Source organism: Dasypus novemcinctus, chromosome 1 (assembly GCF_030445035.2).
Source record: "Dasypus novemcinctus isolate mDasNov1 chromosome 1, mDasNov1.1.hap2, whole genome shotgun sequence".
Taxonomy (NCBI): Eukaryota; Metazoa; Chordata; class Mammalia; order Cingulata; family Dasypodidae; genus Dasypus; species Dasypus novemcinctus.
The window spans coordinates 156,475,616-156,490,774 of NC_080673.1; the positions used below are offsets into that span (position 1 = coordinate 156,475,616).

Here is a 15,159-nt window from a genome sequence, read left to right on the forward strand (position 1 = left end):
GCTGTATTTCTCAAACCCGTAAAGGGAGAGCGGTAAAGGATAAGGGGCGTGCAGCCTAGCTTCTCCCTCGCCCAATCAGGTGCACAGGAAGATGTCCTTCTACCAATAAAAATAAAGTTCGCTTTCCGGAGGCGGGAGGGTGAGCCTTGACTGCCAGTTCTTCAAAGCAACGCTAGAGGAGAGGACAGAGAGTGATTAGAGGTAGGACCAATCCGGGAAAGGGGGCGGTGAGGGGGTGGGGGTAACTGTGAGCGGCGGCTCCACTGGCCAGTGGAGGACAAGGATTGCGGTTCCTGTTGTAGTCCTTCTCGCCAATCAGAAGGGCGAGGGGGTGGGCGGGGCGGAGAGGAGGTGGGCAGAGCCCGGGGCACCGCCGGGCGGCCGTCGGGCGCTGGGAGACTGAGGGAGAGAGAGAGAAATCCGGTTAAAATCTCAGTCCCAGGGAGGTTTAACCACGGATCGGTGCCGATCGGATTATTCCTTAAAGGGGACGCGCCATTGTCCAGGGATTGGAGCCTAGGGGGCTCCAGGGCGGGGACCGGCGGCGCCCGAGGAGCAAGGCAGCTGCACTTGGACTGGGGACCGGTAGGTGTTGCCCGGGGAAAGGCGCCTCATTTCACTTTCTCTTCCAGCGCGGGGCCGGCGCGGGGGTGTCTGCCGGCCGGCGTCCACGGCCCCGGCAGGAGGCGAGGTCGCCGGCCCGGAGCCGCTGCCCTTCTGGTCGAAGCCGAGAGGGAGGAGGGCCGGGGGCTGGCGGGCTCCGCCGCCCGTAACGGACACCGGCCGCCGCACAGCCCCGGTCTCAACCGAAAACCCGCGGGAGCGGCGGCGCATCCGCGGGGAGCGCCGCGCGCCCCGCTGCTCTCGCGCGCTCTTCCCCCGCGCGCGCCCCGCTCTCCTCGCGCGCTCCGCCTTCTCGGGGACTCGCCGGAGCCGCCCCTCGGCGGAGGAAGGCGGCGGCGGAGGGACAGAGGGCGGTTGCGGCCACGGCCTCTCCACCCGGCCCGTGACAGGGGCTTGAGCCCGGCGCCTGGCGGTGCAGGCGGGAAGGGGCGGTGGGGAGCGCCGGAGCGCGCGGAGGTCGCCGCTCCGGCATTGTCCCCCCTCGCCTTCGCTTTGGTCTCCGCCCACTGTTCACGGCCGTAGGGAGTGGGGCGGACGAGGGCGCTGTCTCCGCGCCGCTCGGGGCCCGGCCGCGCACCCCCAGACCTGGAGCCTCACCGAGCCGTCCCCGCGGGCGAGGCTGGGCCGGCGGCGGAGTGAGGGCTTTGCTGCCCTCATTCTCAGCACCGGCGCAGGCCGCCGGGGCGCTGAGCTCTTCCTTGCAACTTTACTTTGTCGTTCGATGGAAGTTGTTGCTTCCGGGGCTGCAGGTTCTTGGGGTATAGGCTCGTTTCCTGCGTTCTGGAGAGACTCATTTTTAAGGCGAAATAGTTCCTGGTTGCTGTCGGTCTGCCTATCATCCCAGTTTCATTACTCGCCCCTTAAAATCGCATCTCCGGTGGGTTTGCAATCATATGGAAGCATTAACTTCTCCCAGGCCTAGATAATGTGAGAAGAAAAGAGGGGGTGGGGTTAATGGGGGACAGGAGCTCTAGGTAGAGTCGATTTGCCTTACCTTTTAAATTGTGCCAAGTATAACCTGGATTCTTTGGCGGAGGTTCTTTTTGACGGGTCGGATTAAAAAAAGAAAAACACGTTGCTAGGCTCAGTCGGATTAGGAAAAAAAATAGACTTGATGGAAGTAAAATTGGCTTTGTAAAATGATGCTCTGCCTAGCAGCTGTCTTCTGTAAAGTTGATTTCTGGTACTGAACTCATAAGCATTATAATTAGTAATGGCAACTTTTACTATTGATAAAAACAAGTATAAGAGATTTTTCGTCTGGGACGTTATGCAGTACCATGCCTGTCAGTACTTGCTGAAGAAATCATATTTAGAAACAGCACATGCTTTGTTAGAGACCTTATTTAGAAGAGGAATGTTTTTGTAATCATTCATTTTTGATAGTTTCTTCTTGTGCAATACTTTGTACAGTACTTGCATGTGCAAGATACAACCCTGTAAACAAGTAGCAGTGGGTATATTATTCTGTAGGCTCTATGCTCGCTACTCATTATCAAAAGTAGTCTTTTCCTCCTCTTAGTAATTTTGTAAAATTACTTCTCTAAGGAGAGTGAATTTTGTTCAAACACCTGGCCCAGTGTTTTTTTTTTTTTTTTTTTTTTAGCGATACTGAACTCAAAATGTTCATTGATTACCTCATTGGTAACTTTCAGAGTAATGTGGAACATTATCCTAATATATATACATAGGTTCAGTAATAAAAACAAAGGGAAAACTAAACAAACTGACAGTTTCAGATAATGTCTGGAATATATTTTAGTCTCATAGAATTCAGGAAATGAAGATACACAAAAACATGACTTTTGTAGCAATCTTGATGGTATCTTGCATTTTTACATCTAGTATTTCCTTTTTTTTGGTGATAAGGATGTTGGGTGAGCTTCCAGGCAAAACCTTCCTGTCCGGCTCATTATACTTAGTAGAAATCTAAAACAAGTTGCAACTTTTAGTCTTTGTTTACTTATTTACCCCTTATTTATACAATAGAGGAAAGAATGAATAAACTTTAGAGCAGTACATGTAATAGTATTAAATAAAACGTTTGGGAAGATTATCTTTGAAATATCTAGACTTCTTCCTACATGTTCTTTTCTGTGTGCTTTTCATATTGTTTTAAACACACACGTATATGCATATGTATTTATGACATATACATTGCCAAGACATTTCCTAAGTTGTGAACTATCCTATGAGATCCTTGAGAGCTAGGAATGTCCTTCATTTCTCTCTAGATTTATTTGTCCTCTAGTACCTTTCTTGTATACAAGTATGTTGTCTCAGGTTTTATATTTGTGACACAAAAAGATGGGAGTTTTACGAAGGCTGCTTGAGATACTTATTATTATTTTAAATAAACACTTCTCTGAACAAGTTATGCCAAAGAAAAACAATTGGTTCAGTGTCTGGGGGGAGATATACTTATGGTTTTGTGCACAAAATTGTGATTTAATTGTTTATAATCTCTCTTCCACAAACACCTTTTGTGATGGTGATTGCTTGATTATTAGAACTAAATTTAATCTGTCAATGATATCTTTTTGAGTACTTACTTATTAAAAGTGTATTGTGGGAAGATGAAGTAGAAGTGGATGGCAGTCATTGCCCTCAGAGGTATTTGGTTTAATGGGAAGATGCAAAATTATTCTCCATAGGGGAAAGTAGCAAGTACAAAGTAACACTGACCCGATTCCATGCTAAAATGGTAAAGGAATATTGGAGTGAAAGAAGAAAGCTAAGTTAGATGGGAAAGTTTTCATGATTTTAGCAGATTATAAAAATATTATGTATGTTCTCAACTTGAAAACTTTTTATCTATTTAAAAAAAACAAAAACCTTTAGGAGTAGAGCGTGGTGTGTACTCTGAATTTCGACTACTGTTACCTCAGGAGAAGGAACATTCATCCTAGCCCGGCTCACAGGTCACTTTGACTACAAGCTCTTCCTCTGTTCTCCTAATCAGAAATAACTGCCCTTTCTCTTGCTCTTGTAAACTTCTCTTAAGGTACAAGCCATGGTCTGACTAGTTTATGATTATGTGTGCATATTTCCCTCATTCAGTAGATTGTGGACTTTGGTAAATGCCATTAACAAAAGTTGGAGTCCTTTCATTTTTACTGTTGCTGAAAGTACTTGAACAGTTTTACAGGACTATGAACTATAAAGAAGTTCAAGTTTAGTTTTATTTGGGGAAAGTGTGTGTGTGTTTAAAGGGAAAAAGAACATTTTTTTCCTTATCACCAAAGCTTCACATGCTCATTGTAAAAAATTCATATGATAGGATTGTGTAATTTAGAAATTAGTGTCCCATAACACTGCTTTTATCATATTGTAACTATTGTTAATGGTTTGGTGTTTATTTTTATGGTTTTTCTTTTTTTCACCTTCAGACAGGACTGATTTAAACTCTGTTTTGTACATGAAAGTTTTAATTAGTAAAATTTTTTTACTGAGAACGGAGACATGCAATATACTTTTATACACTTATATATTATTTCTTTGGGTTTCATAATCTAGTTCCTTTTTTCTTTGGCTACAAGGCTGCCACCAGTATGTTTGTGTTCAAAATGTAGCCTTCAAAATAATTTCAAACATAGATCAAAACTTGTGTTCCTGAACAGTTTACTTGCTTTCACCCTAAAATATTGTTGAAGTCCGTTCTCTGAGCATGGATTCTTCGCATCTCTAGAAGGAGCATTACAAACTGCTCTGAGACTGTCAACAGGCACACCTCAGAGTACCTATTCCCCTATGAAAGGCATGAGAGTGATTTTGGTCATGCTTCTTTATATTCATTAATCATTTTGGTGACTCTCTTCAAGTAAGCAACTTATGTCTCAAGTTCTGCAGACTGCACTTAGGTAAAGAATAATACTTTAAAAGAAATTAAAAGTACTTAGTAAGAGTCCTAATTATTGCTGAATATAATGTGATGCTTACATTGTTGGTTCCAAATATATTTTGCAAGATACCCTTTATCTGATTAAAACGTTTAAAATGCTTTAAAACATTTAGAGGAGAAAGCAGATTGCTTCAGATCAGTATGGATTCCTTACGAACAAGTCATGATTGATATAAACTTCACTTTTAATATGGATTACCAACACACAGTTAAGGCAAAAATCTTCACAGTGTAAACCTTAAGGGAGTTTCCTATGTCATAGAGTAAGGCTAAATATTGAGATATTTGCTGCATTATTTCTAATGTCCTTACAAGCACCTTGCGTACAATTGTTCCTATTTAGTTTTCTATGTCCTTTCTAATTCATAGCATTATAAATGATAGTATAATTTGCAGTAAGTGAATAAATAAAATTAAATTTATCCAAAAACTAAAAACAAAACCAAAAATAGCACTTTATAAGTTGATCATGAGCTTGTATTGTGCCTATACAATACTGGTGACCTGATAAGCACTTAATAAGTGTGTATTGATTGCCTTATCTCTGTGATCATAGACACATTCTTCTGCTACAGTTGAACTTATTTTCCATCTTGTAATAGTAATAGTAGTTAACATTTACTGAGAGCTTAACTTGGACTAGGTAATGTGATAAGTAATTTATATGTTCTTTTAGTGTAAAATAATGCAGTTTATTTTTCTACATATTTCTGTAAGTAACTCCGTTTTTTTTTTTTTGTCATTTTTAAAGGCTTCTGATTATGTCTTTGTCTTTTCAAGATTAATTTAAACACTTTTGGTCAAACCTAAGATACTTTGATGCTGGTGCTTTCTTGATCTTTCCAGGAGGTGTCAACAGAAGATTTTCACACAACTACATCCTGGCTGTTGGGTGACAGCAATTGTAAGAGACATTTCTACTTCAGAGAGATTAACGTGTTTTTTTATGTGTTTGTTTGTTTGTTTTTAATTGGAGAAGTTGTGAGTTTACAAAACAGTCACGCAGTACTATGGATTCCCATACTTCACCCCACCACCAACAAACACCTTGCATTGTTGTGGAACATATGTTTCAAATGAAAGAACATCATCAAAATATTACTGCTGACTATAGTTCATATCTTCCATTTGGTGTATTTTTCTCACAAACTACCCTTTTATTAACACCATGTATATTTGTTATAGTTCACAAGAGAACATTTTTATATTTGTACTGTTAACTACAGCCCATCATCCGCTATGCACAGGGTTCACTGTGTTATACAGTCCCATACCTTCTACAGTTCACCCAAAGAGTATACTCAGTGGCTCTCAGTTTCATCACAGAGTTGTGCTGTCATTACCCCAGTTGACCTTAGAATGTTTTCATTACTCCAAAAGGAAAAATTCCATATATACCCTCCTGGTGACCCGTAGAATTGATACAGTGTCTTCTTTGCCATTGCTGCAAAAACATTACTGTTAACTCTCGTCCATAAGTTACATTAGTTGTATGCCCCCCCCCACATCACCATATTCTTAATGCTTTGTAATAGAACATTTTTGTGATGTACTATTAACCACTGAGTTCACTGTGTTATATAGTCCCTCAATTATCCTCTAGTTTCAATGGACATTATGCCCACAGACTACCTCTTTCAACCACAATGACATTTATAAAACCAGCAGTGGTAGTTATACTCACTATAATGTGTTACCATTAACTGTATCCATTTCCACACATTTATAATCAACCTTATTAAAAGTTCTACATACATTAGCATCAGCTCCCCCTTCTAAACCCACATTCTATCTCTTACTAACCTGTACTCGAGTTTACCTCCGTGAGTTTATGCATCATGTTTAGTTCATATTGGTGAAACCAAACAATGTTTGTCCTTTTAAAGGGTGTCAGAGAATTAGTGGAATAGAAACATTATTTCACTCACTGTAAGGCAGCATATTTACGAACAAAATAGTCACAGGTATGTTTTGTTGACTGAATGGATTTCAACTTTTCAGGATTCCTTGTTTTTGTTTGCAGAAGGGTGGATAAAAATGAGGGAAGGTTTGAGATAAGGATCCAAAGAATTTCCTGTGCATGGAGCTTTAATGCTAGATTGGTTTTTACTCTTTAGGGGACTTGCTTCTCTCCTGTCTGGACTCTGATCCAGGTTGAGTGATGCTTTTGGATAGCAGAGGGTAGTGTAAGCAAAATCTAATTACCTTGTGAATGTTCTTCCCTGAATATTGGACTCTTAAAATCCTGTCTTAAACCTAACTCAGCTGGATTTAACTTCTTTTTTGAACATCATAATATTTTACTTCTTGCAAGAACCATCACAAATCCTAAATTTTCCAGCATATTTGTATGCATTGGTATATTGCTTGTTTTTTTGTTACCACCTTTAACCTAAAGTGTCTGACCATAGTTGAGTTTAATATGGAATCTGATATAATTTCATGAGAAGAAATTAGAGGTCTTAAAGGACTATGCTGTTCATGTAAAATAATCACCTATCCTTCTTATCTGAGTATTTATTTTTGAACTGAGTCTTTGGTAATCTATTTTCTTTGAGGTAAAATTATCTTTGTATCTGCCTTTTTCTATGTTTGTCTTTTTTTTTTTTTTTAAGATTTATTTTCTATTTATTTCCCCTTCCCCACCCCACCCCCAGTTGTCTGCTTTCTGTGTCCATTCGCTGCATGTTCTTCTGTGGGAATCTGTGTCTCTTTTTGTTGCGTCATCTTGCTGCATTAGCTCACCGTGTGTGCGTGGCACCAATCTGCACTTTTTTGCGCTGGGCACGGGGGGCGTACTCCTTGCGCGTGGGCTCCCCTACGTGGGGGACACTCCCGTGGGGCACGGCACTCCTTGCGCGCATCAGCACTGTGCATGGGCCAGCTCACCCCATGAGTCAGGAGGCCCTGGGTTTGAACCTTGGACCTCCCATGTGGTAGGCAGTTGCCCTATCCATTGGGCCAAATCCGCTTCCCTGTATTTGTCTTGATGACAACTTAGTCCGTGTCTTGTATAAAATTTTTCTGGCATTACCGTGTACTTTCATTATATACTAGTTAAACTTTTAGCCGTATAACTCTTTATTGTTATTTCACCACTTCTTGCTGTTTTAGAACTAGAATGCTCTTAGGAATAATCTAGAAAAACTTCTCTATTTTATAGATGAGAACGAAATTGTGACTTACTTAAATGGTGAATAGAACTGATTTCTTTTGATTCTCAGTCCATTGTTTTTCCTGCTCTAACATATTGCTGCCCCTGGTAAAAATTTTAAGGGATGTGATGGTATCTTAGACTTCTGTATATTCCATAGTCTGCTTATTTATAAGACATTAAAAAATAATGATAAAGATGAAATATTTTAGAACAATTTAAAATGTATTATTCCCATTTTTTATCCCACTTAAAAATATTTAGTAATTTTTACACTTTTTGAAAAATTCTCTATTATGAAATAATTATAGACTAACAGGAAATTGCAAAAATATTACAGGGAGCCCTGTGTAACCTTTCTTCAGCTTCCCCCAGTTGGAGCCTCTTAGATAACTATAGTACAATATTAAAACCAGGATAACTGACATTGGCATAATACTGTTAACTAGCTTTATTCAGATTTCACCAATTTTTAATGCACTAATTTGTGTATGTGTGTGTATAGTTCTCTGCAATTTGATAAAATTTCATTTTTAGAGTTGTGCAGTTACCACCACAATCAAGATACAGAACTGTTATATCATCACCAATAAATTTCCACATGCAGCTGAAAGCCTACCCCCAACCCCCAAGCTCCCCTGTACCAATTCACTGTTAGCCATTACTTTGCTCTTCATTTCTATAGTTCTGTCATTTTGAGAATGTTACATAAATGCAATCATGAAGTATGTAACCTCTTGAGATTGACTTTTTTCAATGGGCATAATGCCTTAGGGATCCATCCAAGTTGTGTATATTGGAGTCATAGTATTGTACGGATGTACTGGAGTTTAATTATTCATCTTTTGAAGAAAATTGAAATGATTCCAGGATTTGGATATTATGAATAAAGCTTCTGTGAACATTTGTGCACAAGTTTTTGTAGGAACTTTAGTTTTCATTTCTCTGGGATAAATGCCCAAGAGTGCAATTGCTGGGTCATATTGCAGGTGTATGTTGAGTTTTATAAGAAACTGCAAACCAAACTGTTTTCCAGAGTGATTATAATCATTCCCACCATCAATGTATGAAAGATTCAGTTTCTCCATATCCTCACCAAAATTTAATATCCCTATTTTTCATTTAGCTGTTCTAATAGTTGTTTAGTGGTATCTTATTGTGGATTAAATTTGCCTTTCTCTAATGGCTATTGATGTTGAAAATATTTTCTAATGCTTATTTGCTATTTATGTATCCTCTTTGGTAAAATTTCTGTGCATTTCTTTTGCCCATTTTCTAATAGGATTTTTTTTTTTTTGAATTTTTATATGTTCTGTGTACCGGTACTTGTCAGTTATGTAGTTTGCAAACTTTTTTCCTCCAGTCTGTAGCATGTCTTTACATCTTCTTAACAGGGTCTTTTATAAAACAAGAGTTTTAAATTTTGGTGAAGTCTGGTTTATCAATTTTTTCTTTTATGAATTGTACTTTTGTTGTTATATCTACGGACTCTTCTGTGTTTTCTCCTGAAAGTTTTATAAATTAACAATTCACAAGATAATCACTTTTTATCCTAAAATTTTGTATAAAGAGCTAGTATTGATAATAGGTCAGTGTCAGGTCTGCCATTTTCTTGTTTTATATTGTGCTTTATTAATATTAATATTATGTTTAAATCTTTCATTTGCATGAATCTTTTAAAAATCCATTTGTCCATTTGTGAGTGTGGATTTTCTCCTAGAGTTGTGCATTGGCCTCTGGATATCATACAGCCATTAGTCTTTTTGTCAAAAATAAAGTTTTTGTTTGACTTTATATTTTAGACATTATGCAGCAAATAATTTTGCACAGAAACAAAAATGTCTTCATAGTAATCAGGTAATTTCAACTTTAATTCTAGTTCTTATATAATTATAATTATATGTGTAGTATAAATTAATGTAAGTATTTGAGGGTTTACCTTTCATAAATACTGTGTTGCTTGTAATGGAGTTGGAAAAGAATGAGAGTCTGTTCTCTGAGGGATCTATTGCAGACAATAAGTAGATTATCAAACCATTACTAACAATAAATACCAATCATCAGATGACTGATTGTCATCTGATTGTCAAAATTACTGGTAGAGACAGTGTATTATGGAAGGACAAAGTAGGTTATTTTAGTTAGACTGGAACACCTGTGAAGGTTTTGTAAAAGATCTGAGCTAGGAATATGAGAATTTTATGAAGTCTCATAATATTTACAGATATCTCCTGTCACATCTGTTTCCCTAGAGAACTCTGACTAATACATAGGTGTATGTTCATAGTAGCACTAGTCACAATAGCCAAATGCCCATCAACTGATTAATAATAAAAATATGTATTGATACAATGGAATATTATTCAGACATAAAAAGGATTAAAGTTCTGATACATATTACAACATGAATAAACCTTGAAAACACTGTTATGTGACAGAAGCCAGACACAGAAGGTTATGTATTGTATGATTCAGGTTATATGGTATTTATCTAGAGTGAGAAAATCCATAGGAGATGGAAAGTAGACTAGTAGTTGCTAGGGGCTGGGAGGATGTGAGTGACTGCTTATTGGGTATTGGATTTTCCTTTTGGGAATGTTATGGGGTTTGGAGTGATAAAAAGGTATTGGAACTAGAGGTGATTATGGCAAAACATTATGAGTATACTACTTGCTGCAGAATTGTACTCTTCCTTTACAATTACTGAATTGTAGTGTTTGATTATATGTATTACCTTTTCGGCCATTTGTCTTTTGACAAGAGTGCCAAGATAATTCAACAGGTATAAGAATAGTCTTTTCAACAAATGGTGCAGAGACAACTGAACAGTTACATGTAAAATAATGCAGTTGAACCTCTTTTTCATACCGTACACAAAAGTTAGCTGGAAATAATTAACTTGAACTAAATGTACAAGTAAAATTATAAAATTCTTAGAAGACTATGAGCAAATCTTCATGACTTTGGGTTAGGCAATGCCTTCTTAGATACGAAAGCAAAAGCATAAACAACAAAAGAAAAAAATTAACTGGACTTCATCTAAATTAAAAACTTCTTCAAACACATCAAGAAAGTTAAAGAACAACCCACAAAATGGGGGAGAATATTTGCAAATAGTATCTGATAAGGGACTTATTTCTAGACTATATAAAGAGCACTTATAACTAACTAAATAATAAAAAGACAGCCCATTTAAAAATGGTGCTTGGTGAATATTATGGTATGTGAATTACACCAATAAAAATGTTATAAAATGAGTTGTTGATTGCATTATGTTCAGAGGAGATTTCTAGTTTTATGATGTGATTAAAAATTGAAATCCTATGCTTTCTGCTTCTCCTTTGGCCCTTTATCCTCTCCCACTCCATCTCCCAATTGCTATCAACTGTACCTTTTATAACAACAACATTTGCATTCTGTTCTGTAACATAATGAAGTCTTTGGTGTTTTGTTTTTAGGTTGATCCTAAATCTTGTAATTACTGTGCAGATATTCATTGCAGGACTGAGAGTGTGTTATGGTTACATTTCCTCCTCAACAAGTACACTATCATGACCTCACACTAATAGAAAGAAAATGTCCTGCATCCGTTGCTCAAAATTGTGTCATACATTTTTTTCACCCTTGAACCATGACTTCCTTGAGCTGTCACCTCCCCGCCCCAGTCATTTTATTATTATTATTATTACTTTGGTCGCAATTAACAGAATATCTGACACCAGATATCTGATCGTCCTGAACTTACTATTATTGCTAGTAGCTGTGGTAACTCCAAGCATCTTGTTTTAATTATTTGCAAAAGCCAGGAAGAAGGAGATGGGGTAGGTGGGATATTTCCCCCTTTTAAACAGTATTTGAAAAACTTTAAAATTTACCCAAAAGTACTAGGATAGCATGTTTTGGTTTTTTTTGTTTATCCAGTAGGTACCAGGGAATGAATCCAGGATCTTGTACATGAGAAGCAGGTGCTCAACAACTTGAGCTACATCTGCTGCCCCAATGTGAATTCTTGTCCAACTTTTACCTAGATTCATCAGTTAGAAACATTTTGCCATATTAGCTTCTTCCTCTCTTTGCATGTATAATCTAGACCTATCTATGTAGATCTAGATATAAAATTATTTTTTTGATGACTCTTTCGAGAGAATGTTGCAGATATCATGACCCTTCCCCCTTATATATTTTGCTGCAAGGATATTACAGTATTGTTAACCACAATCTATAGGTCACACCAATTGTAGTTTTCCCATGCTTCTCAATGTTTCCATCACCCTGCAATAGTGATGTACATCTGCTCTAGCTCACAGAAGGACTCTCTTGCATTTGTACCCTCAACCACAATCCTCGTCCATCACTGGGTTCACTGTGTTATTCAGTCCCTAGATTATTCTTTAGCTTTCTTTCTGTTGACATTTACTTCTCCAGACTACCTTTTCGGCCACAATCCCATTTATAAACCAGTTGCTACTCAATGTAATGTGTCACCATCAACTTTATCCATTTCCACACTTTTACAGTCATTAATTAAAACTTCTACATACATTATGCATCAGTAGTTCTTCTCAACCCTCCTCTTATCTCCTAATAACCTATACTCTAGGTTTTAATTCCATGTGTTTATTCTTCATATTTAGTTCATATTAATGAGACCATGCAATATTTGTCCTTTTGTGTTTGCTTACTTTGCTTAGTATAATGTCTTCAAGATCTGTGGGCTGCATAGAGACTAGCTTAACCTTCTCTCTTTTTTTTAAGGAGGTACCAGGGATTAAACCCAGGATCTTATACATGGGAGGCAGGTGCTCAACCACCAAGCTACCTCTGCACCCCAGTGAGAGTTGGTTGGTTTTTTCATTTGTTTTGTTTTTAGGAGGTACTGGGGTACAAACCTGGCACATCATACATGGGAATTAGGTGCTTAACCACTTGAGCTACGTTGCTCCCCTAAATCCACTCTTGAAAGCTTAAAGGCTCTCTCAGTTGTTCACACTCTTTCCACCTGTCAGCCAGTCCTTTGGATCTGAGTGGTACATCTCTGCTATAATGCAATGCCCTTACCTATATATAGTCCATATTCAAAGTCACCAATTTCCAATAATGTCCTTTAGAGTAAATTTCCCCCATCAGATCCCCTCCTTTTTATTGTGGAGGAAGATCTTTTAAAAAGCTCTCCAGCAGACTTTTCTTTATGTCACTTGTCCACACTGAGTCACTTGTCCATCTTTACATCAATCACTGGAAAAGGAGAATTGGATTTCCAGGGCTAGTTGAGATCTGTAGTGATTCATCTCATAGAGATTAGCTGCCTTCCCTAATCATGTGCTTTTCACTGGATAAGCTGGAAAAAAAAAAAGGAAAAAAAAAATTGGGTTCCTTTAGCAAAGGAGAAGGGAGGAAAGCCTGTTCAGATAGACAACTAGCAGTATTTTGTCCCCCCAGCAGCATTTTCTGTTGCATATCCTTTTTATTCTGCTAAGAAAAGAAACATGTATTCCTGCCATTAATCCAACTTCTTAGTTTTATTGTCTTTTGAACAGAATCCTTGCCTTCCTTTTGTGGAGCCCACTAGTTTTCTGTCCTAACAGGATAAATGATTGGTCCCATTGTACAGCTGCCATACTCAGACTTAGTCTATTTTTCATTTAATTCTTGGAGCATTTCCACTGTTTTTGTGTTCTCACATCTGCTGTACTGGTTTTCATATTTGTTTTACTAGAGGACCCCCTCAATTCCTTACATGTCTGAAAATGTCTTTATTTTGCCTTCTTACTTGATTGATCGTTTGGATATAAAAGCCTAGGTCAAAATTATTTCACTTTGAAAATTTTTGAGACCTTGATCTGGCTTCTACAGTTTGGTGTTTCTGATTTTAGTCTGATTCTTGATTCCTGTTTTTTTTTTCCCTCAGTCATTTAAAATCTTTTCTTGACTGTTGTGAAATTTCACAGCATGTATCTAGAATTCTTGTTTTAGAGAACATAGAGGGGAGGTCATCTCCTCTCATTCATTTATCACCGGGCTCCCTGCCTTATTTGGCACCTCTATTCTTATTATTGATCTTCTATTATTCTGGGTGATTTTAACATCCATGAGGAGGGTCCATTCAATACCCTTGGCCTCTTTGACAGACATACTCTACCTACTATAGTGATTAGTGATTCCTCTTTCCTTGCTAATAGAAGCCCAATTTTGTTCAGGTGTTTGGTGCCCCTGAGCTGCATCGCTTCTTCCTCAGCCAAAATGGGTGCTTGTTGGGGAGTGGTGTGTAGCTCAGTGGTTAAGTGCCTGCTTCCTGTATAAAAGGTCCCTGGTTCAAAGCCTGGTACCTCCTTAAAAAAAAAAAAAGGGACATTTGTGCTCAGTCTAAGTCAATTGTGATATGTCCATTCTTCCTGCAGTGATTGGTTTAGGAATAGTACCCTTAAGGGGAGAGCTCCTGAGAGTCTGGTTTTTCCTTGATTTTTATGAAGAGTCAACACTCTTTTGGATGTTGTCCTATGAACTCCTGTGACACTTGGAGTTCCTGTGACCATCGTGGGTCACTGAGGGAGGCCAACCAAAGTTCTGCTTTGTTGGGCTGCCGAATTTACCTCCTTGCTTCCGGACTTTATGTGAGAAAAATTCTGTGTTGTCTAAGCCAGTTTTGGCTAGTAAATCTGTTAATTCCCACTAAATCTATAACTGATGTAGTCTCCTTTGTCCTACTAAAGTTTTCTTTCCACCCCTACCCTCTCATTACCCTTCCCTTGAACTTGTTTCTATCAATAACTACTTTGGAATTTCATTTCCAAGCATTGCATAGTTTGACCACAATCTCTTACTCCTCTAGATCTACCCACTTAGTGTCTCTCACAAAAGCAGTTTTTTGGCCTTGATGATTTGACCTTAATGCTTTTTTGACTGTCAATTCTCTTGTGTTTGTTTGCATTTCCCTCCTCTCTACCTTAGATTCTATGGTTCAAACTTGATAAGCAACCTCCCTGCAAACAAATAGGTGCTCTTATCCCATTTCTTTTTTCCTCTCCCCTTTTGTTGTTCTTGCCTGTCAAAACTCTCAGCCTGGTTAAACCCAACTGTCCACGTAGTTCATGCCTATGTCTGAGCAGCTGAAAGCTATGGAAGAAATACAATCATGTAGACTAGATTCCCTTTAAATAAATGGACTAAATAACAAATTGCACAATGTTTTTTGGAAATCGTATTACACTTACTTAGTGTAGCAGTTTGATCTGGTTATGAATTCCAGAAATAGATTTGGATTATATTTGTAATCTGGCCTGAACCTGGGCATGATTAAGTTATGATTATGGCTTTGATTGGGCCACATCATTAGGGTGTTGAGTCCATACAACCTTGGTGGGTAGGAACTCGCAGATAAAAGGAAGGGTAAGGACAGAGTTGAGGGTTTTTAATGTTGGAGTTTTGATGTTGGAGTTTGATGTTGAAGCCTTAAACTGGAGCCCCGGGAAGTAAGCTCACA

At 38.5% G+C, this 15,159-nt stretch overlaps 1 protein-coding gene across 4 annotated transcripts in view; it reads left to right on the forward strand.

Annotated features, from left to right (window-relative positions):
* Positions 1-298: 298 nt before the first annotated feature.
* Positions 299-15,159, forward strand: part of FRYL (FRY like transcription coactivator) — a 252,518-nt gene continuing 237,657 nt past the window's right edge. For 2 of the 4 annotated variants that reach the window (XM_071216578.1, XM_071216579.1), the window contains exon 1: positions 299-585. The gene's annotated coding sequence lies outside the window, so the exon portion shown is untranslated. The remainder of the gene's footprint in view (positions 586-15,159) is intronic. The other 2 variants (XM_071216583.1, XM_058298947.1) reach the window with 2 other exon arrangements.